The 27,345-nt window shown below is 41.4% G+C and overlaps 2 long non-coding RNA genes across 5 annotated transcripts; one reads left to right on the top strand and one right to left on the bottom strand.

Annotated features, from left to right (window-relative positions):
- The first annotated feature begins 1,502 nt into the window (after positions 1 to 1,502).
- LOC106730066 lies at positions 1,503 to 27,345 on the top strand. Of its 4 annotated transcripts, XR_004314550.1 has the most exons (5): positions 17,164 to 17,289; positions 17,633 to 17,763; positions 18,346 to 18,589; positions 23,178 to 23,243; positions 24,462 to 27,345. It is a non-coding gene; the product is annotated as an uncharacterized LOC106730066 (long non-coding RNA). The 4 variants fall into 4 exon arrangements; XR_004314551.1 differs by lacking the exons at positions 17,164 to 17,289; positions 23,178 to 23,243 and adding an exon at positions 1,503 to 1,819; XR_001366494.2 differs by lacking the exon at positions 23,178 to 23,243 and having other exon boundaries at positions 17,715 to 17,763.
- LOC116659281 lies at positions 7,899 to 18,517 on the bottom strand. Its single transcript, XR_004314552.1, has 3 exons — positions 18,322 to 18,517; positions 9,644 to 9,905; positions 7,899 to 8,005 (listed from the first exon to the last, which is right to left on the bottom strand). It is a non-coding gene; the product is annotated as an uncharacterized LOC116659281 (long non-coding RNA).

Below are 27,345 nucleotides of genomic sequence, written 5' to 3'. Positions count from 1 at the left end.
TGATTCCCCCCCTCCCCAAACTTTCCCATTTGAATCAGAAGGGGAGCTAGGACACTAGGCAGGAAGTCAGGAGGGAGCTCAGAGCAACACTGATGCCCTCAACGTCACGACAATCACTCTTTTCCCACTCCATGTCACTAGCCTACAGATCATTCCAGAACCTGTCAGCATTCATTTTGAGCAAGGGAGGTGCAGTCCAAGTCTTGGGATGACAATCAGGTCTACCAGTCCTCGTGTGGTTCCCATGAGCCGTTAGCTGTTGAATCTTTTGATAAAGTCTTTTTCATCCACAAACTTGCAGACATGTGTCACCCATTCTGGCAAGAGGCACCTGAGCTGTTAATATTAGAACCAAATTCCTTCAGCCTTTGTAAACTCCGGTATAAGGTGGTACTGCACAGCCTCGAGTCCCCTTGTAAGAAGCCGCTTGATGTCCTCAGTCCCAGAAAGGATGATCCCTACCAGGGCAGCTCAGGTGTCATTTCGGTCCTTCTCAGTTTCAGCAGGGATGACTGCAAATCGATGTCCTGCTCACTAAGGTCACTTGGAGTGAGCCTGGGGCAAATAAGGGTAGCCCTTCTTGGACCTCATTCCTTTGCCCTTGGAGGATGGAGAGTTATTGAATTGTCTTGAAAATACTTGCATACAGTACACTGGAATTTGAAAAAAAGTGAAATTGGTTTAGGAGAATTAGTCTAGTAGGTCTGTGTTTGAATCCAGACGCTACTTTGTTGAGGTACATGGCTGGGGCCAGTTATTTAGCCTCTCTGAGCCCTGGTTTCCATGTCTGCCAAACAGAATAACAGCCACCTTAGTGTTGTGCAGATTAATCCTATATGTTTGGAGCACCTGGCCCATGGTAAGCGCTCAATACGATGTCGCTATTATTAGGATTGGAGTAAGCAAGGTTTACTTAGAGGTTCTTGAATGCTAAGGGCAGAGATCAGTGAAGATGAGGATCGAGTTATTCCCTGTGTGTTCCCTGGGGCTCGGCCAGAGTGAGGACACAGCAGTGTCTGGGCCATTAGGTTGCTCAAGTAGTGGTATCTTCCTGATGTCAGGAAGGGTTAATAATGCAAGGGATGGTAGGAATCAGAAGCTGTAGGCAGGAGCTATGCTGGAGAGCTGGTGCCTGGCCAGGCTTTACTGCTCACCCTATCTTCTCACGGATTCTTCTCCAGAGGTGCAATGCTGGTAGCCGAGGCTGATTGCAATGTGACAGTAAGACACAAGCGCTTATGGTCCCAGATGGCTTGTGCCACCTGCCATGGTGTTTCCCAGAGAAAAGAAAGGAGCAACTCCTGTCTGTCCACTTTGAACCCTGGCTCCCCCGGTAAAGGAGCAGAGAGCCATGTTTGGCCACTTGGCCTTATCTGTATTAATAGAAACCTTCGTAATGTCATCTGGGAGAAAAATAGAAACCCTGGCAGAAGTGGGGATGTATTTTAAGACAGCACAGTTTAAATTTAGAGACAGATTATGCCCCTTAGGAGACACGAAGGAAGAGGAAGCAAGATCAGAGCTAAGCATCTGGCTGGGGCAAATGTCATCTCCTAAAGTGGTCATGCTCGGTCACGCACACCACAGCAGAAGGAGGTGGAAGACTCAGAGCTTGCCCACCTCCAGATCTCCCCGTTGCTCAAGGTGCTGCTGGGACAATCACCAAAGTCAGGGCTGGACCAGCCCGAGAGGATGAGCCTGGCCACGGGGCACATTCACTAGCCAAAACACCTCTACTCTCATCCAGGAGTGATGTGGACAACGTGAGATAAACTGATGGACACCAGGAGCTTGAGACATAGCATATCTCACCTCTGAGGTACGCATTAGTGCTTTCCACCAAGGTGCCCTAAGGACTGAGATCATCCTTTGAAGTAGAACTGCAAGGTTGATATGTTAATTTGGCATCCAGTTATCACCCACCTAAGGAGGTGGTATGATCTGTTCTTGAATAATCTTAAAATTAAAATTTTATTGCTGCTTCCCCCAAAGTTGAGTAATCACCACAAAAACGACAGTGCTCACCCACAGTTTTTCAGCTGCCTTCCATTATCTCATTTTATTCTCATAATATCCGTGTAAAAGTTGTTGAATCACCCTTGACATATTAATATAAAAGTTATTCATAGAATCATTGTAAGAATTTTTTTAAATCTAGAGAAATTGTATTAAAATATTTTTAAAATTATCCACCCAGAGAAAATCATTGTTATATTTTAGTGAATCTACATCCTACAGTATTTCCATGCATATGTTAAGTTGTTGAGATATTCTACATAAAATGCTGTGCACTATTTGTTCAGCTAATATTGTACCATAGGTATTTACTATGCGAAGAGTTGTTTATGCAAAATTCTTTGCAAATGTAATTTACAGCAGTGTAGTATTGCATGGTGGGATATACCTTGATATCCTTGATAAATTCTTGATGTTTGGAATTTATTGATTTCCAATATTGTCTGCTCTACTGCTCCAATGAACAATTTGGCGGATAAATCATGGTCTGGGGAGAACACAAGGAACTTGCTTTCACAAAGGAGAAAGCACAGACGCAGACATCTGGTCACCTCATTCACAAACAAACGCTCAGCCTGCAGAAGTGGAATGGCAGTTACAGCACAACTTTTCTTTATGCCTGACTCACAGTAAAGGGGCAAAGGGAAAGAGGATGATCAACCCAGCCAATGGAATAAAACAATCAGAGAGTCGTAGACCCAAGTTTACACCCGCAGTCACATTCATGTACTTGTAGACCCTTACAACTCAATCAAAATGAAGAAAGCCATTTTAGATTGGTGGACAAAACTGGCTGGCACGATAGAATCACCTCAAGCGTTTATTAAACTAAGTCAATAGGTCTAAGGTAGAGCTTGAAAATCTGTCTTAAACAACAACAAAAGAAAGAAGGTGAGAAAGAACAGAAAAGAAAACAGATGGCCCTTCTGCTTTGAAGCAGACCTGCTAGCATTGCTTTAAAGTTATTTGGCAACTACCTTAAGATAATTGCTGACTTTGAAGAGATGGTTACTGAGCTTCCATTTGTGTCACAGCCCCGGGATGGTCAGTATCACAAGGCAATGTTAAGGGCAGATGGGCCGGTGGGTCTCCCGTGTGATGTGCCGGGCCTCTGGTGGTCCTCCTGCTGAAAGGGAGAGCCAGCTGATGGATGAAATGCATAGTGTCTGAGCACAGGAGTGACCACATGGGGGGAATTGGTTGACCACAAACCAGTGACCTCTCTGGATGCTCATACATAGCAGCATCTATTTTGAGTCAGGGATAAAGAAAAGGAGATAGCCGTCTAATCTTGGCTTAAATAGAAATAAGCAGGTTAGCTAGAGGCTATGACAAACAGCTGAGAATGGCTAGAGGAAAGCTCAGCAGTATCTCATTCATGCACTTAGGCAACACAAAGACTATTCCAAACGGGACAGTGGTGAAAAGATTAGCGCAAGTGCTGGAAATGTGGGGTCGACCATAAGGGTGTAGTCTGGGAGAGTCGTGTGAGGGTCAGCTTTATGCTCTGGAATCAGGTCACCTTTTAAAGATGACGTCAGGGTGTTCTGGGCTTACATTCTCCTAACGACTTCCAGATTGAGTGTGTTCTGTGAGCGGTCCAGGGGATGGAGGCTCCAGACGCTGCTGTGTGAAGAGCCCACCTGGGACTGACTCGCCCAGTTGGATTTCCTTTCTTCTAGCATCACGGCTCATCATGAAAGCAGCTCAGGTCTGCCTCTGAGTTCGTGCAGACAGCTGGCGGATGCCTCAGGAAGAGGGTCCCGGCTTGTTCTCACTTCCCCCGTTAGCTTGGTCCCGGACATGGAATGATTGCTGTGCCTTGGCGTAGTCATGCAGGCCCCTTTCCCCACAGTGAGGCTCCGCTCATTTAAAGCACTGAAAAAATAAAATGAGATACCGCCAGGCAGAGTGGGATATACTCATTTTGTCTGCAAGTTCATTGCCATGGCATGTGAAGTTATCCAACGCCAGTGGCACCATTCCAGAGGAAGCAGTGGAAGCAGTGCTGAGGGGCACAGTTCAGCAGGAAAAGGTAGCTTTCCTTCATACGGCAAACCAAGGAAGTGTCCCCAATGCTATAGCCCCCAGCGGAGCCTCTCTACTGGGGTGACAAGGAGGGGACAGTGAGGGTCAGAGAGGAAGGAAAATGAAAAGACAAGTGTCACTGGGGCCAAGGCCGAGCTGGGGCAGGATCACTGGGAAACAAGGTCACCAGTCTTCCACGCTGACCCTCCTCCCAAAAACATTACCTAGTAGGCAGTTGCTCAGAGACCCAGTGACAAATTCTTCCTCCACTGGTTTAAATAGCAGACTGTCTCTTGAGATCAGCAGGGATAACGGGTTGGAGTCCTGGAATGAGCGTCCTATGGCAGGATGAGTTTTCTCTTCATCCTCTTCAAGCTGCTACCTTAGACACCATTCATACGGTCTTGCCTCAGGCATTGAAGGGTTGCTGTGTGTTGAGGAGATGGACATCTTGTGTCTTGGGGCCAGGCTTGGTGTGAGCATCCTTTCCCTGGACTCTTGGGTTACACAAGCTTGTGTCTTCCTTTCTTTTTCCCTCTGCAGACCTCTCTCACCTCTAACTTCATGTATGAGTCACCCACAGTGCTCTCTCAGCTCATTTTTTATTCCAGGGATTTAGCTTCAGAATTCTGACCTCCCTTTCCCTCGGTGCTGTCATGCTGTGGGGTGGGAACTGTGCCCAACTACAGGAATGTTTTCACTTGAAAAGCCCATCATCCAGGGAGGAGGGTATAGCTCAGTGGTAGAGTGCATGCCTAGCATGCATGAGGTCCTGGGTTCAATCCGCAGTACCTCCATATAAATAAATGAATAAATAAACCTAATTTCCTTTCCTTTCTCCAGAAAAAATCAAACCAAACAAACAAAAGCCCATCACATTAGGTGACATATATACCATCGCTACAAAAGCCAGGTATAGATAGATGATGGATGGATATATGGACAGATAGATGGATGGACAGACAGATATAGATAGAATATCTATTTATCTATCATTTATCCATATGTTTCATTATCTACCTCTCTACCCATTGTTTCCATGATATAAAAATATCTTGCAGCAATAAAATGCCACCCTTGATATCATGAGACATACTTGAGGGGACCTAGAGATTGAGGCAAACATTCACGCCTTTATAACAATAGCTTTTCCCCCACTGAACCAGGGCTCCAGCTCCAGCTGACCTGTGACTCATCCCTGGGGCAGGTCCTGATCAACCAGGCTGGTGGAATGTCAGTGGAAGTTGACAAGAGGCCCCTGGAGGCTTGGTGTTATCTGAGTTCAAGGACGCACTTCATTCTTTCTATACTCCACTTAAAATCTGAGAATTGTGTGAGATATTCATAAGACAAAATGTTGTTCACACAAAAAAGGGCCAAGTGCATACTAAAAGTATCCATTGAAAGTCATGCTCTATGAGTTTCTTAAATGTATCCTCTTCCAAGCCACTGTGGTACTTATATGTCACTATTCCTTATGAGTAGCTAGGCATTGCACAGCCATATGCTGTGTAATATGGTATCAAGTCCTAACTATTCTGTGCCCCTGTTCATTGAAACAGAAATAAAAACAGCACCTAACCCACAGGTTTGTTGTGATGATTAAGTACATTAAAACATCCATCATAGAATAGCAACTAACTGGCAAGTAATAAGCCATAATATACTTTAGCTGTTTTTATTATTGAAGATAATAAGATATATTTATCAGTCTTGCTGTTACAGGAATGGTGTAAGAAGAGGCAAAGAAATATTACAAAAATGAGCCTTTTCCTCTGTTCAGGATGGGGGAGTCATCTGCTCAATGCTTAGTAGGAACATTTCCTAACTGTTTACACGATAAGGGCGAAGTGTCTCCTACTCAGATAATAGCAGATATTGGATAGATTTGAAATGGTTTCAGGAACTGAGGTGACTTAGACAAAAGAAGACTGGAGGGAAGACATGGCCACTGTCCTTATATACTGAAGGACTGACATGGGGAGGAACAGCTGAATCTATTTTGTTTAGATCCAGAGGACAGAACCATAACCAACTGGGAAGAGTTATAGGCAGACTTGGATTCAGCATAGAAAGAACTTTCTGAGCCTCAGAGTTCTGTAATAAGAAATGAGCAGTTCATAAAGTAATCTCCATCAATGGGAGAGCCATGTGAACTTGAGCAAGTAACTGAAACTCTGTGCCTCAATTTCATAATCTACAAAATGTGGATTATAACACCTATTTTTCAGGATGTTGTGAAGACTGAATGTGTTAATATGTGTACAGCATTTCAGATGGTGCAGGAGCACATTTAGCATTCAGCAGACATTAGCCACTGTGTAACTGTCCTGTAAAGATGGAGAGGGCCAAGTGTGATTACCCCTTATATGATGGATAAGGAAACCAGATCAATTCTCAAGCAACCTTGTCTACTCTTAGGCAACTGATCAATATGACAACTGGAATTACCTAAACTGTCACTTCAGCATGCCATTGGTGTGTCTCATGGCAACAACTCTTGCCTTAGTGTCAATTCTTGGGGTCATAAACTCTATTGTATGTATTTTTGGAGATCTCCCCAATGCCCCTGCAAACAGTGAGTCTTCAAAATGTCCTTGTTGTCTAGACGTGTATGACAGTGCCTTCTCATAGACAGTGTATTGATTTATGCTTTATAATTCCAACGATCTTCACATCCCTCTCTAATCAGGATCAGTGCAAGCTACAGTCTACCTGGGCTCCAGACAGAGTCATTTTACATTTTTTTCCCTAACTCAACTGTCACTGCAATTTAATTTGCTTGAATACAACACAGGTTTAATTGGAACTTAGCTGCAAATTACGAGCAAAGAATCCATACAATTGACTGCTCTTTATGTATAGTTTAGCTCAGCAAGTTAATAGCTCTTCTTTGGAGATGCCACACTGGGTAGACTTCGAATTGTGGTTCACATAGCAAAACAAATAGTGTGTGGGCCTCTCAGTATTTATTGTGATTATGCTATATGAGTAATAAGTAATATTTGAGGACATTAGTCATTATTGGCTTTGCATACTTCCTAAGCAGTCAATCCTAGAGCCAGGATAAACAAGCTCCAGGGTGCCCTCATTTTTTTGGCATGGGCTGGGAGAGAATTATCTCCTCTCTAGATGTTTGGTGGGAGCTAGGAGAAAATGACTCGTTTGACCAAGCATCAGACGTACCATTACGAGACAGTATGTCTTCTCCTGGCCAAAGAAATCAAGATCTGCATGGGATACAGTCACATAGCCCTTCTGATAGATACATGGGTTGAAAGAAGAGGACAAAGGGACTATTTCCCAGTTGCTTTGAAGCAAACTTTGTCCATGTTTTCCTTAGACATTTTTGTATAGGTGATGAGGACCTCAGGAAGGGTCTCTGGAAGAAGGAAGACTTGATCAGATTGGTTTTTCTGGAAAGTTAATGTTGGCAACACAATCTTCAACAGTAAAGATTGGGCTAAAATGAAGGAAAACTGGTGAAGAGAAGTAAGTTATGATTCTACTGAAATAATTCAGGTATAAAATGAAGACACTGTAATAAAAAAAGAACTGACAATGGGGGGAAAGCCAACTTCTAGACACAGACATAAGGTGGAAGTAATAGAGTTTATTGGTCCATGGCTGTATGGGATGAAGGGAAAAGAAGAGCTGAAATTAACCCCAGTGATCAGAGGAAGGAGTGAATGATGACTATTAATGGGGTTTAGGAACAGAAGAAGAGAAAAGGACTAGGGCACAGTGCATTCTGTTTGGGACCTGCTGCATTTGAGGTTTATCTGTGGCTCTGTAAATATAGCTTAGCTAAACAGGCTAATAGTCAGGTGAAGATATTTGGAAATATGAGTCTGCCCCTTAGACTGCATATCATGACTAGGATACAGATTTGGGAACCATTTCAGCACAATGTTGCAGTGTCCTCACTGGCTCCCAGTTTTCACATGAAGTTTCTAAACACCTACAAAAAATATAAAAAAAAAAAAAAATTTCACTTCCAAATATTAGGTACCTTAGATCCTGGAGAAAGTGACATCATTTTCTCCTTCATCGTCTCCATATTTCAAGAACTAACTAAAGGCCAGGAAAATTCATCTGCAGTAGACAGAATAATGGCCTCCCAAAGACATGCATATTCTAATCCTTGGCACCTGTAAATATGTTACCTTATGTGGAAAAGGTGCAGGTGTGATTGAATTAAGGACCTTGAGATGGGGAGAATATACTGCATTATCCTGGCAGACATAATCTAATCACATGGGTTCTTAAAAGCAGAGAACCTTTCCCAGCTGTGGTCAGGGAGAGCTATGACTATGGAAGAACAGTCAGGAAGATGTAACATTGCTGGCTTTGAAGATGGAGGAAGGGGATCATGAGCCAAGGAATGGGTGTGGCTTCAGAAGCTGCAAAATGCAAGGAAACAGGTTCTCCACCAGATCCTCCAGAAAGAAATGCCCACACCTTGATTTTAGCCAGTGAGACCCACATGGGCTTCTAATCTAAGAACTGTGAGATAATGTGCAGTCTTAAGCCACTAAGCTTTTACTAAATCATTATAGCAGCAATAGCAGATGAATACGTCTCGTCAGCTGAAAAGCTTTAGCCTTTGCTGCTGAGAAGAAATAGTTTTTCCTTTATCATCATCAATATTTATTAAGATTAAGATGGTTTATGAAGATTTTACCATTGAATGATCTGTACCCTAGGTCAACTTGGTTTCCTCAAAGGTAAAGTGAGATGATGTTAATTCTGACTTTATGGAGATACTGTAAGAACTAAATGAGAAAACATATGTGAGAGCACTTCAGATACTGGAAGGTCTTGGTCAGACATTAACTGATAGCAGTGGGAGTCTGCTGACCTGGTCACTGGAGGGATAAAGCTTAAAATCCTTTATATCAAAGACTATTGGGAGGCTGAACTTCCACTGACAAAGTTCTGGGGAGAGAAATCACAGTAGTGGGTGACTTCAAGGAGGAGTTAATCCTTGAACAGGCTTTGAAGGAAGGCTGGAGCTTGATCAGAAGTGGGGAGGGAAAGTAAGCCTCCAGGAATCTGGCACCTTTGAAGAAGCCAGTATAAAGAAGAAATGGGGAATACTTTTGAGCAATGAAGTCGACATCAATCATAAATGACCCTGATTGATGTTCTAAGAACCTTGAAAGTGATAGGAGCAGAGGATATGAAAAATCTGCCTTCATTTCATGTGATTCATCAGTTTTATAACACTTGACTATCCAGCCATTATTAAAAACGCTCTCGTTCGCTTGCATGACAGAGTTCATTCTTAGTTTTCCCCCTTGTCTTTGCAGATTTCTCCTTCTCGTCTTAGCTCTTAGACCCTGACATTGCATAGGTTATCTTTGGCCTTTTTCCTTTGTTTGTACTCTCCACTGGGGGTCTCACCCACTCTCGGGGTTTAAACACAGCATTTTGAACATGACTCTCAACCTGTAGCTGAAAATCAGAGCTCATGAGAACACCTTGTCTGTATTGACAATTACCTGCTGGACGTGTCTGCCTCAGTGTTTCCTGGGCCCCTCAGATACAATCCATCCCTGATTCTACTTCCTGTGATCTGCTCCTCTGTTTCTCTTACCTCCTGTGGCTAAGTGGATATTGGTGTCACTCATTAACTTGGAGTTGACCTCAGTTCTTCTCTTTCCTTTATGCATCCATTCCAGTCACTGCCCATGTTCTGTTGATTCTGTTTTTCTTCACTTTTCTTACCCATCCCCTCTCTTCAAATTTACTGCCACTTTCTGGATTCAGGAGTTGATCATCTCTCCCATGGACCATTGGGCTCCATATCTAATAGTCTTCACTCTGCTGTCAGTCTTGCTTCTTTCAGTTACCCTGCACTGAACAACCATAGTGACCTTTCAAAATGAAAATCCAAATATATTGATCCCCTCTTCAAATCCTCCCCTGGCACCTAACTATATAGGCCTTAGTGTTGCATATACAACCCAACATAGTCTAGCCTGTCCTAACTCTCTAGTCCTATTTTTCACCACCTTATCTTCAAATCCTGTTAAAGGACAGGTTGCTTCAAGTCTCAGGCCCTCACCTGCATGGAATGTTCTCTTCTGTCTTCTCTCTCTTGAGAACACCTACTTATCTTTTTAAGACCCAACTCAAATACCTTCTCCCCTATAAAGCCTTCCATGATCACTCTCTGCTTTGGATTTTCCACCTGAGCCTCATGTACATTTCTATAGTAGAATTTACAACATTTGTATTACACTTAATGGTTTATCTGTTGGCTTAGTCCATTTGGGCTGCTGTAAGAAAAATGCCATAGATTAGGTGGCTTATCACGAACAAACATTTATTTCTCATAACTCTGAAGGCTGGGAAGTCCAAGATCAGGTCACCAACAGATTTGTTCCTAGCGAGGGCCCATCTTCTGATTCATGGATAACTGATTTTCACTATAGCCTCATGCAGTGGAAGGAACGAGGGATCTCTCTGGGTCTCTTTTATAAGAGGCACCAATCCCCTTCATTAGGGCTCTGACTTCATTTCTCAACCACCTCCCAAAGGCCCCACCTCCAAATACCATCACTCTAGGGTTAGGTTCCAACACACAAGTTTGTGGAAGACACAAGCATTCAGTTTATTACGCCCACCCTTCTTCCCCCTCCTCCTCTGTAAGCCTTGTACAGAGGCTATCTTCCTCGTTTTTCAAAATTCCAGTGGGTTATCTGACATGGCACAAGATTTAGACATTCACCAGTAAGAAAGCGGGAAAGAAGGAAGACAGAATGAAAGAACGTACGCAGAGTAGGAAGGCAGGCAGGAAGGAGATGTGTGGCAGCATTATGTGAAGTGGCAGGAGGATGGAAAGCAGGGGGACTTGTTAGAAGGTTAACCTGGAAGTGGGGTCATGGGGGTGAGGCCTGGACCAGTTTCCTAGCAGAGGAAGTGGACAAAAGCATAATAAGATGTACAGGAGACTAAAATAAAATAAAAAAGACCAGAACTTGGGACACAGAGTCAAACTTGGCTCTCAGTCCTTAAGCCCCTGAGTGGTGCTCTTTAGGCACAGAAGTGCTCTGTCTAAAACTCATACCCTGAACTCAGATTGCAACATTCCAATGCGGTCTTCCCACTAGAACAACACATGGATGTTTTAAACCATCAAAAGGTAATTTAAAACAGCAGGACCCAGGCATTATTGCTCAGTGAGTCACAGTACCGTTCCTTAAAATAAGTTTTTCACACATCTGGTCAACGTTTAGACACAATGCCTTTTGCGTTTAGTTTTCTTTAAGATTGAGGTAACACTCATGTGGCTTTTGGTAGCCCTGTAGATTTGTTTATTCCTGGAGAATCAACCAAATCGCATCGTCAAAGGAACACAGAGAGCAATGCTTTCTGCTTCATTTACTGACTGAGGGCACCCCCATCCTAGGCCACAGCTGTAGGGCGCAATTAAGAGCTTAATCCTGAGAGACAGCCCTGCCACTGCAGCTTACTGTCCACCGAGAAGACCACACAACCCGGGCTCTGCTCCAAGGCCATGCGTTCACCTGCCAAACAACGGCAAACGGATTTCCTCACTGCTCTGCAGCACCTCAAGACTAGAGTCTTGAGGCACCTTTCTCTCTGCCTGCCTGCCCTGAGTGCCTCCCTTCTCTGTGAAAAAGGAGGCCTTCAGATCGCTGGAAATGTGCCCTCAGAGAAAATTCACTTCTGTGTTAGAAATTAAAGCACCTCTGCTTTATAATTGAAATACCAGGTAATTCTAGAATGAACCTTGGATGAAGGATCTTGAATCTAACCCAGGTCATCTGCTATAAGCACAAGCAAAGGGCTTGAGATTCCAAAATTGGCCACTGCTGTCCGCTAGATAACCAAGGGAAGGTTGAGTCCTCAGCAACGACTCCACCCATGAGCCAAGACAACAGGGAGCCAAAGGGGATGATGATGGGGGCAGAGAATGGGCTGTGAACTCCCTCATCTGGAAGCAACATCTGCCTCCCATGGACCCCCATGGCACTCCTATTGCCCACCTCCCGCAGCCCTTGGCATTTCCAACTCCTGTTACAGTTTGCTGGCTGGGTGGTGTTGAGAAAGTCACTAATGTTCTTTAATAACAAGATGGTGATAAAGTATCAACCTACTGGATTATTGTAAGGAGGAAACAGTTAATGTTTTGCAGAAGGGTCTAGTTGGGTCAGTACCTGGCAAGGAGTCGGATTTTTTTTAATGCTATTTTTCTTCCTGTTTTGACAAGTGTGTAGCACTGGGGGTTTAGTTCATGGACCCCGGGGCCAGAGAGCCCAGGTTAAAATCTGGCTCTGCCAAACGTGCTGTGTGGCCTTAGGCATATTTCTTAACTTCTCTTCACCTCGGCTTTTTCATCTGTAAAGTAGGAATAAGAATCATATGCTCATTCCTAAAAGATGTTGTAAAGATTAAATAAATTACAATATGCAAGATGCTCAGGATGATACTGCACAAAGGCATAATAAGCATTGCAAAGCTCAGCTCTTATCATTACTATCCTCCTTATGTAGGAATGGCTCATTCCTGTAGTTTCATGGCGCCAGTAGAACACTACTATGTCCATGCTAGGTGCTCACCGCCTCTCTGTGAATGAATGAATAAATGAATGAATGAATGAATGAATGAATGAAGCTTTCTTTTAGACATTGGAGACTTCATAATGCATTTTTTAAGATTTTTATTCAGACAAGAAGTGTTTATTGAAGGTCTTCTATATGCCATGGGACTCCTCACCTCACAAAGCAAACAAACATTCTGCTCATGACTTGTGGCCTAGATCCAGAAGTTTTAGCTGCCCTCTAGTCCCCATGCCTCACTTAGCGTGAACTGGAGGCCAGAAATCTGGGGTCCTTGTCCTGGCTCTTGATCTGTCACTGATTGGTTGCATCTCCTTTGTAAGTCTTGTAGCTGAGTTAGGATGTTTTCATCAAATCTTAGAAAGGGCTGTTCTGAGTATCCAGTGAGATGATGATGTAAAGGTCTAGATCTACAGAGGTAGATGCAGATAGAGATACAGAGACATGACCTAGATAGTACGGAAGAGAACTCAGATGTTCAGTCTTCTTAGACATTTAATCCGTAAGAATGGGTCCAGGGCCTTAAGGTGAGGGGGAATGCATCGGGATTCATCAATGCAGCATCTATGGGAAAGCCAGGTGTGTGTGTTGGTGGATAATGGGGCAGAGTCTTATTACTTAGTATTTCCAGGTAGCACAGTGGGGCCCGGGGGCTAGTAAGTGGTCAGTGAAGAATTAGAGGTTGACTTTGCAATGCAAAAACTACCCTACCCCACTGGACATGCCTTGGAGGAATCCTGGCCCACTGAAAGAGCCCATCAGGACGATGCCCACCAAATGCGGGAAAGGGCAGTGGTTGTGGAATCTGACCAGATAAACAGTGAGATGTTGGTAGCCAAGAAAGAATTGAAAATAAATTCACTAGTTGAGTCCCTATAAGATATTTGGAGCATGAAATGACTTGAAACCATTCATATAAGGAACATATAAGTAATGATACATAGCCTGAAAAAGACAAAGACAGAGGAAGATGAAAAGGCAAAGACAATTCAAAGCGGTCTTCAGACGTGACTCATGTCATATGGAAGAGGGATTCGACCAGCCACAAACGGAGATTTAAGATCAATGGCAGGAGATACAGGTCACCTGCTTTTTTCTCATTTATTTATTATTTCATTGACCCCAAATAGCAATTAAGTGCTCAAGTTCAGAGCTGCACACTTGTATTAAATCCTCACTCTGTCAGTAACTAGCTATGTGACCTGAGGCAATTTACTTAGGCTCTCTGAATCTCATTTTTTTTATTCTGCAAAGATAGAAATAGAGATTATCATACTAAGTGAAGTAAGTCAGATGGAGAAAAGCAAACATCATATGATATCACTTATATGTGGAATCTGAAAAAATGATACAAATGAAATTTTTTACAAATCAGAAATAGACTCACAGACACAAAAACAAACTTATGATTACCAAAGGGGAAAGGATGGGGAGGGATAAATTAGGAGCTTGGAATTAACAGATACATACTACTATACATAAAGTAGATAAACAACAAGGACCTACAGTATAGCACAGGGAACTATATTCATAATAACCTATAATGGAAAAGAATATGAAAAAGAATACATAAATGTATATGTATAATTGAATCACTTTGTTATACACCTGAAACTAACACTACATTGTAAATCAACTGTACTTCAATTAAAAAAAATAGAAAACTTATCACAAAGGGCTGTTTTGAGGACTAAGTGAGACAAGGTGGGGGAAATGATGAATATCAGATCTGGCATATACTAAGCACTTGGTAATTGTTAGTTATTATTATTTTCAACAAGCACTTGCTATGCACTGGATTCTGTACTAGGCATTGTGGTCACAAAGGTAAGTGGGGCAGTCACTCACCAAGAGCTTCTCCATCTAGGAGCTAATCGATAACGTGCAAGAATAGCCCTGAGAGAGAAGTCTGCATCTATAAAGGGACCAATTCCCCACCAGCAGCTGCTCTTACACAGCAGCTGATCAACTGCTTTGGAAGATGGAACAGAAGGAATTCACGCTTCAGAACGGTCCTTGAATGGGATCATCTTTAAGGTTGCCTGGAACCCCAAGAGTCTCAGGTTCTAAATTTCTTCCTGGAGACTATGTTGAATATCTACGCTCTAATCCAGAGCCAGATAAATAGGGTAGAGGGATGGAGGGCAGCTTCAGCCCTTGAGGAAAAGTCCAATGTCAAAGCCTGGTAAGGGGAAGGGCGCAGATCCCTGACCACGCAGCAGTCACTACATCTCGTCCTGTGCTTTGGTCCTGTGCCTCAGGGCAGTGACCTCCCTGTCAAGTAGGGCCCTGCTATGACTCCTCTTTCCCTGGTGCATATATGAGGGTCATGCAAGAGACTCTTAGTGGTCTTGACCCTGTCTACCGTATTTTATGCCTGCCATTCGTTGAGGTTTGTTTACTCTGAAATTATGGGGAGGGTGACATTGTGCCTGGAACAACATTTGATGGATGTGTTCCCTGAACCCTCACCCAACAAAAACTCACTTAGGAAAGAAAGTCTAAATTTAGGCATGTGTGCTCAATTATGGGTTGTGGCCTGGCTTGCAGTTTTGCCTCTTATCTGTGACCCATTCTTGGGAGCTGTGACCAACAGCATAACAATAACTTCAGGCCCACAAGAAAACTGTGCAGAGAGGATAATTGTTAGTTCATCAGCTTGGAAATGCCCTCAACATGAAACCAACATGTATCCTTAAATTATGCAAGAAAGAATAGCCCTCTTTCCTTCTGTTCGATGTCCAAATATTTGGAAATACTTGAAATGAAAAAATACATGAAGTATTTCTGTATTCAATTTGCAATCAGTGTAATCAACACATTTAGTTTAATTTGCCAAAATGTAATTAATTTAATTTTGTGCTTAATATCCACAGAAGATACCCTATTGTAACTCAGCATTGGTGTGCATAAATACACAAAGACCTTTGGCAAGTCCCAAAACCATGACAGACTGAATCAACAATTTAGCATTTGTTTCAATACCACTTGTCAATGTTCATCATGTTTTATGAATGTTGATTTTGACTCCTGAACATATGAGAGGTGTCTTAAATTTAGGAACTGTATTTTCGCATCTCTTGAACCTCATTCCATCCTTATCATAATAAGAGCTGACAATTATTGGCCACTTTTTATGTGCCAGGCATTGAGCTAAGAACTTTACATATATTCACTTATTTAATTGAATCCTTACCACGAGTGATGAAATCATAATTAATATATCCATTTTACTAAGGAAAAAACTCAGACGCTTAGTACCTTGTCCAATGTAAGACTAGCTAGTGTACTGCACAGCTGGGACCCAGATATGTGGGGTTCAAAGCTTATCCACCTACTCTGTTATGTTGTCTCCAGCTCACGCTGGATGTAAAATAAATTTTCTATAAGTAATTGAATGATGATTATCTAGGCAGTTTTATTGCAAGAAAGCCTACTGTGGCTGGCTCCACTGAATACTGATTATTTGACCAGGTTACAATGAGCAAGAGGAACTTTTATAGTTTTATTTCTTGGAAGTCCAGAATTTAGATAGGACGAAATTTTTTTTTGTTATCAACTGTGTATAAAGAATCCTCTTTTAGGAATGGTTGTAAGTTGACTAAAGTAAAAAATATGTTTGTGCAAATAAAAATGTTCCAAGCAGTGTTGATTTAGAAAGGTGGAGATTCAAATGCAATGTGCTGGAATATGTCTTGGGTGGGGTAAGTTGTAATAGTAGGGGATGTATTTGCAGAATATCCTCCTTAAGTTAATATGGATTTTATTATCTGTTCTCCGTCTTTTTTTTTTTTCCCCAGAAAAACAAACCAAAATAAGATTGCCACAGATTGTTCTATTCTTCTTCAAACTTTAGGGGCAAATTGCAGGCATATTTTGAATACATTTAATTGGGACCTATGAAATAAGGCCAAGATCCTGACACTCTGATTCTCTAAGTGCATTGCCTTATCTCCCCCTCACACGGGCTGAACAGAAAACAGCCTCTGTAGCATTCCGAACCTTGGAAATGATCGCTGTCCCTCTTTTCCCTGGGCAAGAGGAGCCTTTGTAATTTTATTTCTTGGAAGTCCAGAATTTAGATAGAAAGCTGCTAGCAGTTTTTTGTCAGCCACAAGAGCTGTGCTGAGGGGGGGGAGGCAATATGGGAAAAGGAGCAGATTATTCCCAGAGATCTGCACCCAGAGATTCCCAGACAACGCTTCTCCAGGAACTTTCTTCTCTAGGAACTCACTTATGTCAGTTTCAGTTGCCTGTCCACTGGCTCATAAGCCTTCCATCTGCCAGTTCAATTGTTCAGTCTGCAAGCCCCCCAGACAGACCTCCAGTCCCCTCAAGGGCGCTGTCAGGGTCTGTGTGTATGTTGTTAGTAACCTTGCTCACTGCACGGACCTGGCCCGGGCAGAAGCCAGCTCCGTTCCAGGACCACGTGACACTGGCAGGGTTACTCACTTGGTTGCCCTCCAGCCAGGGCAGCTGGGGACACCTCCCTCGAGTGACTACAGCGTTTATCACTGGGATGACTCAGCCTGAGCCTCTCTCTCCCTGAAAAGGGAATCTGAGGCCAGGCCTGGGGGTGGGAGTGTCGATTAGACCCATCTACGGCTGCAAGAGCACGGAAACTGCCCCTCACCTGGGAAGCATGGAGGACAGGGTGAGTAAAGCTCAGGTCAGTGGCTCAGCAACTCAGAGTGAAACATGACTTTATTCCAGAAGCTTGGGTGACCAGTGGGACTTGGTGTCCAGACACTTAAGGAAGGTCCTACTCAGCCACCTAATGATAATATTTTCATTTCAGATTTCCATGCATTCCATCTGACTGATTTCACTCCCATTTTAATTTTGTTTTTGTCATTTCTAAGATCTGTCAATTGCTTATATTTGACTAGGGGAGTGACAGCACCATCTTTGGGTGGAGTCCACATGGTTTCCTGGTCAAGGGCAAGGCTCTATTTCCTTTGTCAGAGCAGGTGATGTTTTGTCTCTCCACATTATAGGGTTGTACCTACGTAGTCCTGTTCATTGAGCTTCCTGTCACTTATGATCATGGTCTCACCTCCCCCATGTGCTCCTCCACAGCTCTGGCTTCCTCCAATGGTCCTAATTCCCCACGGCATCCAGCACACGGGTAAGCACATGGCGGATACTTCCTCAATTCTTGTTGCTTGCTTGTTTACAATTTTAAAGACCCAAGGGGAAAGGAGTTTCACAGCCCCGCCAGTTGCCAAATCCAAGACAGAAATCTATTTAGAAAGAACTTTTGATAGCAAAACGAAAGCCTGCATTTTTCATGCCATCTCTTATTCGATTTCAAAAACAACATCTGTAGTTTAATTGGTTAATTTCCATCTGCTGGCTTCCTTGTTAGCTCTGAGATGTTCTCCTGATGTTACCATAATACTCATTCCTGGAGGTTTACAGTGAAGACAACTGTTATTTGTACAGTGCTCAATCACTTGTAAACTGACTTCACAGGTACTTTTACTTAGTGCATCACACTCTGTGGTTGGGATAAATGCACCTCTCAGCCTTTGATTATGGGAGCATACTGGGCTCAGGGCCAGATGCTGCTCTGAAGTCCAGGGCATGTCTTTAGTGTGGTCTGATGGTCCTTTCAGCCTCTTCTCGCTCCTGTCCTATTTTCTCTCCCAGGCATTGCCCCTAATAAGTGTTCTTGCTCACTTACCCTGTCTTCTCATCTGCTTCTCAGAGGACCCACTCTCTCCAGCTTGACTACAGTGGTCCCTTCTCTGGGTGCCGACAACACCCTGGATCTCTCTCCACCAGAAGACTGACCAAACTGCACTGAGCTGCCTGTCACTGTCTCCCTATCAGACCTGAATCACTAACCATAATGTAATAAGATGGATGCTGGAAGTGCTGGAGAGAGTGATTCATTTCACTGGGGAGCTGAGGAGGGAGGAGTGGAAGAGTCAAAGGTCATCACAGATGAGGTACATTCAGCTGTGTCTTGAAGGGTGGGTGGAACTCAGGAGAATGGTGGCCAGGCATTTGATGTGAGAATGAGAAAAGTGATAGTCTTTTAGAGCCTGATGATTGTGCTGGTACCACTGGAATGTAACTGCAGAGATAGATAGAACAGCTCGACTGGAAATGCCACGCTGAATGGTTTTTACTTTGTGCTGTATGTAATGTTTCTCAAGCATTTTTAAAAACTGAAGTATAGTTGGTTTACAATGTATTAATTTCAGGTGTACAGCAAAGTGATTTGGTTATACATGTATATATTTATATATATATATTCTTTTTCAGTGTTTTTCATTATAGGTTATTGTAAGATATTGAATACAGTTACCTGTGCTATACAGTAGGTCTTTGTTATTTCTCTCTTTTATATATAGTAGTGTGTACCTGTTAATCCAAAACTTCTGATTTATCCCCTCACCTGCCTTTCCCCTTTGGTAACCCTAAGTTTGTTTTCTATGTCTGTGAGTCTATTTCTGTTTTGTAAATAAGTTCATTTGTATCATTCTTTTACATTCCACATATAAGTGATATCATATGATATTTGTCTTTCTCTGTCTGGCTTACTTTTTACACTATTTATAAGCAGAGTGTCAACATCTTTCCTGTGATATAACAATTCTCTGGGTGGGTGGGCTGTCCTCTAAAAATCACCCTGCATTGCCAAGATAGGTCCACTAGTTATATGTGGCTATATAAATTTTAATCTAAAGTAATTTAAATTTAAATCAAACTAAAAATTCAATTCTTCAGTCATGCCAGACACATGTGGTTAGTGGTTGCCCCATATAGAGCAGCACAGAGGGGAGTTCAAGCAGATATAAATGGAGAAGGTGATAAAAACTGGAGACCAGGGAGGTAAGGAGATTGTTGCATGGCTGATAGTGGAAGAGTAAGACTTAAAGCCCAAATTCTGTCATTCTTAACCAGTAACTATTTCCACTGGGTTTTCCATTTTTCCCAATTTCTTGCCGCTGGTTAGCAAGAAATCTCATTTATGGTCAGATCTTAGCCCTATGGTGCTGGCAGTGAAATAAAGTCCAAAGATTCCGGGACCTTAGGTGAGATGACATGGGTTTGACTCTAGCATTGCCATTTAGGAGCTATAGAACTTGAACTACAGAACCATAGAAATCAACTACCCTTTCTGTGCCTCAGGTTCCTCGTTGATAAATGGAGATAGTGCATAATTGTCATCTATTTCACAGTGTTGAAAAAAATCTAAACTTCTCAAAATCAGTAACAATATGGTTATGTTTTACATAGAAAACATTTTTCTTTATTCTTTTCCTGAATTTATAAAATAATACATGATTACTGTACATAATTTGGAAAAAAATTACCGAAAAGAAGACTTAGAGACAAAAAGCATGCAAAAAAATAAAAGTCATTTACTTGCAAAAAAGTTTCACAAGTGAGCCTAAATTTTAGAACAGTGGCCCTCTGCTTTGGTTGTATATTAGAATTTCTTGGGAAATTTTTAAAACTCTTGTTGCCCTGCCTACCCACACCAATAAAGCCAAGATTTCAGAGAGAGGGTTAGAACCCACAAATGAATAGTTTTAAAAACTCCTCACATGATTCCAATGTGCAAGCATGATTGAGAACTAGAGTTTTGGAAGGATAGCTCATCAAATTAAAAAAAAAAACATATACCACAGCTATGTAAAGAAAAGACACATGACAGGCTATTTATTCATGCTGGGAGCTGGGAAAAGAGCAGTTTTGACAAATGACTAGCACAAATGCAAAGTTACACAAAGATATCAGCCACTGTAAAAGTCCGAATAAAAATGTTTTGCAAGGAATTAGCAACTTACAGCAACTGGCTTAAGATCTCATTTCCCTGGGGACAAGATGGGGACAGGTGACTCTGACAGTGCTCGTTGTTATTTGCCTTCCCCCTGCCTGTCTTGCTTCTAAAGCAGGGCAAGAGGTCAGTTTTGCTTTTTCATAAAGAAATATGTGAAATACATATTTAATATCCTTCTCAATCTCAAACGCACTCCCAAGAGCTGCCCCTGATATTGTAGATGCAATGTCTATTCTTATACAGACTACACACACATGCACACACAACACACACACATAAACACACAACATGCACATCTCCATTTCACAGCATCCTGAATGAATGGTAAAAATGAAAAGTCTTGTAGGAAAGGAAGCAGCATGCACACACACACTTGGGATTTTCACTAAGCACTTTATTGTGACCATCTTCCCATATCAAGACATCAGATTCATCTCATTTTTAACAGACGCATAGCTTCATAATTCCTGTATATAATGGATTATTTGGATATTCCCAATTGATAGTAAGATTTTCCCTCATTTTTTTTAATATTTCAAATAATACTGCAACAAGCTCACTGATGTGTTTATCTTTATCTTTTAAACAAACATAAAGGATAAATTCCAGGAAGTATGCTTGCTAGGCTACAGAGCAGACACTGTCAAATTGCCTTCCAAAAAGGCTGCAGCAATTTACGTTTTCTCCTAGTGATACAAAGAAGTGCCCATTTCCCACACTTTCCTCGATACCGTTTTTTTTTAAAACTGGTTCACTTAATGGATATGTAAAAGTGCTTTGCAAATAATTAAATGCTCTACAAATGCAAGGTATTCTGATCAGTAACTTTTATGAAAGTACCCACATCAAGACAAACTACTATATATAAAAGAGATAAACAACAAGGCCCTACTGTACAGCACAGGGAACTACATTCAATATCTTTTAATAACCTAAAATGAATAAGAAAATATATGTATATATAACTGAATCACTATGCTGTACACCAGAAGCTAACACAATATTGTATTTCAATAAAGAAAAAAAGTAGCTCCCCAAGCCTCTGAAGAGATAGTTCCATCCAGAGGGTTCTGCTATATGTCCAGTTGTTTTATGGAAATAATGCTTTCGGGCTTGGGTCCTAATTTCTTAGGCCACAGTGCCAGTCTTTCAGGGTGACAGGGTTGTAAACAATGAGTGAGAGGGGCGGACTCTCTGGCAAGAGCAGCTATATTCTCTCAAAGCTTTACTGACAAAATAATTGAATACCAGATCAGACAGGCCCACTGGTGTCACCTGAAATGTCACTGAGTGAGCCTGGCAGGGAGTCATTTGTGGGGGCCTCTCCTCTGCTCTGTCTTCAAAGTCTTTACTCTATCTACTTCCTCTCCTAAAAGACTTCTCATTTTTACCGTTCATTCAGGATGCTGTGAAATGGAGGTCTCAGCATTCATTAACTCATTCCTTTAAGAAGCACAGGCCTAACCCAGTGGACTGAAAGCGTGTCCCCTGTTGACTTGGACTCAAAAAGAAGGGAAGTCTGACTCTAGGCTCCTTTTTCTCTACTTTGGGATTCACTCATCCCAACACCAACACCTGGTGAAGTCCTAATTCTTCTTTAAGAACTGCAGGACCATCTTCCATGTCTGTTCCTTCATAGATCCTTACCTACTATAGAGTTGATCTCTTCCTCCTCCATTCTCCAGGAAATTATATATATCCCAATAATTTACTCATTTTCATCTTTTCCCACTCCCATCTCCTAATTATGAATGCCTGAAGCTGGACCTGGGTTTTAGGTATCTTTGTATCTCTAGTTGGTAGCACCTGGCAATATCGTTGAACGGCTTTATCATCATTTGGAATCCCTGCCTGGGTTGGACACGGCAAAACAAATAACATTCATGGAGTATGTGACATGTGACAAGTGCTTCCCAAATATTCCATAAGCTCCTGAGTATCTCCCAGTCTTCCTTGAGCTTTTGATGAAGTTATATGGCTAATTCTGGCTCATGGGCATGCATGTGAGTGAAGTAATGCGTGGCATTTGCTGTCTGAGGCAGTAAAAGGGATGTAGGCGCCACGCATCCTCTCTCTCCTGCCACTATGGCTGGAAATAAAGAACACTGAGATAAAGTTGCCAAATGGAAGCAACTCAGATTCTCACCACTGTCGAAAGGTGGCCACCAAGGAAAGCAGGCTGACCTGTATCAGACTGTCCTGAAAGTGAGAAATAGGCCTTTGGGATTTGGAGGTTTCCTGCCACAGCAAAACTTAGCTTATCCTGACTAACAAGCAGCATGTGCGTTTCACCAGTTGAAAATGTAGGTAGGAGAAAAGCTCATGGAAGATGGTAGCATCACTTGCGAGTGAAACCTTTCTGTATCCTAGCACCGGTCAGGATTTGTGCCATGAGCTTGAGGGTTTTAAGTCAAAATTACTTTCTAAGAGGACACAACCATCTCCATTATACCAATGGAGAATCTAAGACATTGAGAAGTAGAGGGATTGGCTTCTAGAATTATGAGTGAGAATAGCATGAGGACACAGATGTAAATTTCATCTAGGCTATTTCTGATCGCCTTCTGGTTGGAGTTTCCCTCTCTGACATTTGTGTCCTTGGGGGTTAGTATTCTAGGAATAAGACTGACCTATTCACAAATGGGAGAGACTTTGCCTTTCTAAAGCTAACTTCATTAAGATCATCTGTTTTGAAGCAACACGGTGGTCAAAAGGTTAACACTGAATTTGAATGTTATTTCTAGGCAGACTTCCCGAGCCCTGGGGGAAAGATTACAGCTGCCCTGTGGCCCAGATAATGCAATATCAGGGTAAGCAAGGACATCTTAGAACATTCTGTTCTCCTCCCTCGAGACCAATTAAAATCTGTAGGCATCTTTCTTGTTGACCAGGCTGACTTACTAATTGAAACAGAATTGTGATATTTCCATCAGCTTTCTCTTAGCCCTCTTGGCCTTGCTGGCAGAGAAAGTTTGATGACCACAGGGCTTCAAGCATATGAGGTCCAGGGAACAGAACTACTCCCACCTTAAACCAGTAGACCAGCATTATACACTAAGCAAGACTCCAAAAAGTATGGTGTAAGGTTGGGAGTACATTGATAGCCCCAAATCTCAGTCTCAGTTCATCTAGATAAGGAGAAGCTAAGTACCAAGGCACCACCTTCAGGATGCCCGATGAACAATAAATCTGTCATTTAGCAGCTGTTGTTGCAATAAACCAGCTCCTGGTCTCTGCCTTCCCAATGAACCATCCTTATGTCTCATTGGAAATCTCCTAGTAACAAAGAACCAAATGCCTCTGCAGTCCAACTAGATCCCTTCCCTCCAGTTGTGCTGGAAGATATTTTATCTGTACGTGAGAATGGCCTAGTAGTTAACAACACCCTAAGCCTCTGGGAATGGGCTACATAAGTTAGATGATAAGACCTTTTTCTGCTTCAGTATGAAGATCTCAGTATTAACAACCACTGTGGGTTGACAAGATATCTGAACAAACAAACAAATAAAAAACACACAAATGAACAAACAAAAATCCCTCTGGGACCTGTTCCTGATCTTTCTAGATGGAAATCCAAGGCTGGGGCACAGTTAGGAAAAGCTATTTTAGCCTTGAAGCCACCTCTCATCACACTGGCAGGGAGAGGCATTGGTATCAAGATAAGGGCCTTGGGGAAGAACAGGGATGATGGAGGATAAGTGGACTGGAAGTTCTCCCAGGGAGCAGGGCTGGACCTACCTGGAGTGAAGTTTCTCCCACAAAGGCTCACAGGCTGTCATGATCACCCACCCCAGCCCCAAAGATTAAGAGCCTGAAATTCTAGGTCTGGAATCTCTTCTTCATTCCACCACTGTATTTCCTGTGACCTGAGGATGATTAACTAGCTTCTGGATAGGTCTCAGCTTAGGAAAGGAGGAAGGACAAGATTGTCATAAATCTGGTGGCCAGAGGGACATGAAAGAGTATCAGAGAATTTTTTTCTTATAAATTACAAATAGATTTTTGTCTTATGTCCTCTCTTGGTATAGGTTTGGACAGCCTCAGAAACATCTTGCCCTAAACATCCTTCAAGTTCTGTGGCAACAGACACCTCTTAGTGATGAAGAACTGAGTGTTTCCCCTTAAATTTGGGAACACGTGAAAAATGTCTACTCTCTCCACTTCTATTCAGCTTTGTACTGGAGGTCTCAGCCAGTTTAATAAGGGAAGTCAAATGAATAAGAGCATATCGTTGGAAATAAAGAAGAAAAAATGGGCTTGTATTGAAGACAACACAATCATCCATACAGATAATCAGAAAGAATCCAACATATATGATCTGCGGTTTTCAAAATGGTTGCAAATGGATCATTTTCATGATAAATGATGCTGGAACAATTGAATATCCACATGTCTTTTAAAAATGAAACTTGACCTTTACCTCAATAATATACAAAAATTAAATCAGAATGGATCACAAACTTAAAGTGGAAGCTATAAAACTTCTGGAAGAAAATATAGAAGACCTTGTGGACTTGGATTAGTCAAAAACTTATTAAATAGGCTATATAAAGCATACACTATAAATCATTGAACTTTATCAAGATCAGACACTTTTGCTTTTGAGAAACATTGTTAGCAAAATGAAAAGACAAGCCACAAACCGAGAAAAATATTTGCCAAATATGCATCTAATTAAAATCTGGTATTCAGAATATATAAAGAACTCTTATAATTCAATAATAAAATGACAAACAACCCAATTTAAAAACTGGCAAAATTTGAACAGATACGTCACCAAAGAAGATACACAAATGGCAAAACACATAAAAATATTCACATCATCATTATATACTAATGAAATGTAAATTAAATTCATAATGAGAAACCACTACATTCCCTTTAGAAAGCCTTAAATTAAGTCATGTAGAGGATGTAGAAGAACCAGAACTCCCTTTGCTGGCAGGAATGCAAAAATGGTATGTCCACTTTGGGAAATAATTCGTTTCTTATAAAGTTCAATATGCACATACCATATGACCCACAATTCTATTCCTAGGCATTTATCCAAGAGTAATGAAAACACATGTTCACAAAGAGATTCTTGTATGAATGTACATGGAAGCTTTATTTTAAATACCCAGAACTGTGAAGAATCCAAGTATTCATCAACCGGTGAATGTTTATACAGACTGGTGTATTCATACAATGGAACACTTTTTAGCATTAGAATGTAACAAACCACTGATGATACAACAACATGCTTTAAAGAATTATGCTAAGTGAAAGAAGGCAGCTGCAAAAGATTACGTTGTATATGATTCTGCTTCTATGAAATTCTAAGAAGAGCGAAACTGTAGTGATAAGAAGGAGGTATTTCCACAGTTGCCAGGAATACGGGGAATTGTACTGATTGTAAAGGGGCTCAACAGATCTCTTTAAGATGTTGGAAATGTTTTGAGGATGATGGAAATGGATTCTCATGGTGCTTACATAATTGCATACATTGTTAATGCTCATGGGATTGTGCACGGAAAATTGGTGAGTTGTATGTAGATGATGACTCAAAGCTGATTTTATATATTAAACATGTTTAATATGTACATGTGTATAATATATACACACATGTATAAAATAATAAATAATGTATATTATTTTAAATAACTAGATTCATGTGGAAAAGGTTATAGACCACACACAGCTTGGTCCTCTCCATCACTGACAGGACATAAAAACCTTTGGCAAGAGACTTTGGATTCCAGTTTCTCCTTGTGTTCCTATTGTTCTTCCTGCTGCCTCTCTGGGATGGTAAGAGGGTGAAAGATAAAGTGTAAGGAATGCCAGACTCTTCTAAAAATTGGTCCTGTATAAATACAAGCTGTCATTATTGTGCAGATCTGCAGATGGACATAAACCCTGTGCCCTTGGGCAAGAACTCTGGAAGCACTGGTGCCAACTCAAACAGTTTATCAAAATATTTTTCTGTTGAGAAATCAAGCAGCCAATCCTCAGGACACTTGGCTGGCAAGGGAATCGTTTTGGCTAACGCACCATAGTGCTTCTTCTGAAGCCAAAGTCCATGGGGCATGCTAACCAATATGGCGCAACGAGACTTGTATTGCAGGGTGGAAGGACAAGGGAAGGGGGCACTATCCTCTGGCATGTATTTGTTTAGTTTGCATTTGTTGAATCAAATAATTATTGAGAACATAGTATCTGCCCAAGACTGTGAAAGTTACTGAGGAGGATACTAAGGAGAAGGGCAGGGGACACATGGTTACTGGGCTGTGTAACATGTTATGCTTTAAAGTATGTACCTTTTTACCCTTAAATTCTTATAAATCGATAACTTCAAATACATATATCAGAAAACAAGAAAGAATTAAAATAAATGGGTTAAATATCCAACTCAAGAAGTTAGAAAAAGAACAAACAAAATACTTCTGAAGGGAAACAGAAGAAATGAATTAGTAAAGATAAAAGTGGAAATTAATGAGTCCAGAAAAAAAAAAAAAAAAAGAAACAGAAAAAAACAGTAGGACCAACAAATAGATCCAAAAGCTGGATCTTAGAAAAAATAAATAAACAAAAAGCAAGAACAAAAACTGAATAAATTACTAGATTGCCTAATCAAGAAAAAAAATAATTGGAGAGGTCGTAAAAAACTGAAACTAGTAAGAAGGAAATAATTGTAGGCTATAAGAAGAATCACAAACTAAAATAAAGAATCACAAGAGACTTTTTTTAATTCAGTTCCATGTAAATACATTTAAAATAAATTTGAAACCTTCTAAATTCATTATAGGAATTGAACAGAACATTGATAACAAAAAACAACGGTACACAAGAATAACCATATACCAGTGATACTTATTAATTTAGATGCAAAATGCGAAGTGAAATATTAGAAACAACAAAAAAATTAGTGGCACA

This window comes from Camelus ferus, chromosome 23, assembly GCF_009834535.1.
Source record: "Camelus ferus isolate YT-003-E chromosome 23, BCGSAC_Cfer_1.0, whole genome shotgun sequence".
In the NCBI taxonomy this organism is placed as follows: domain Eukaryota; kingdom Metazoa; phylum Chordata; class Mammalia; order Artiodactyla; family Camelidae; genus Camelus; species Camelus ferus.
This window is presented reverse-complemented; position numbering and strand designations above follow the sequence as displayed.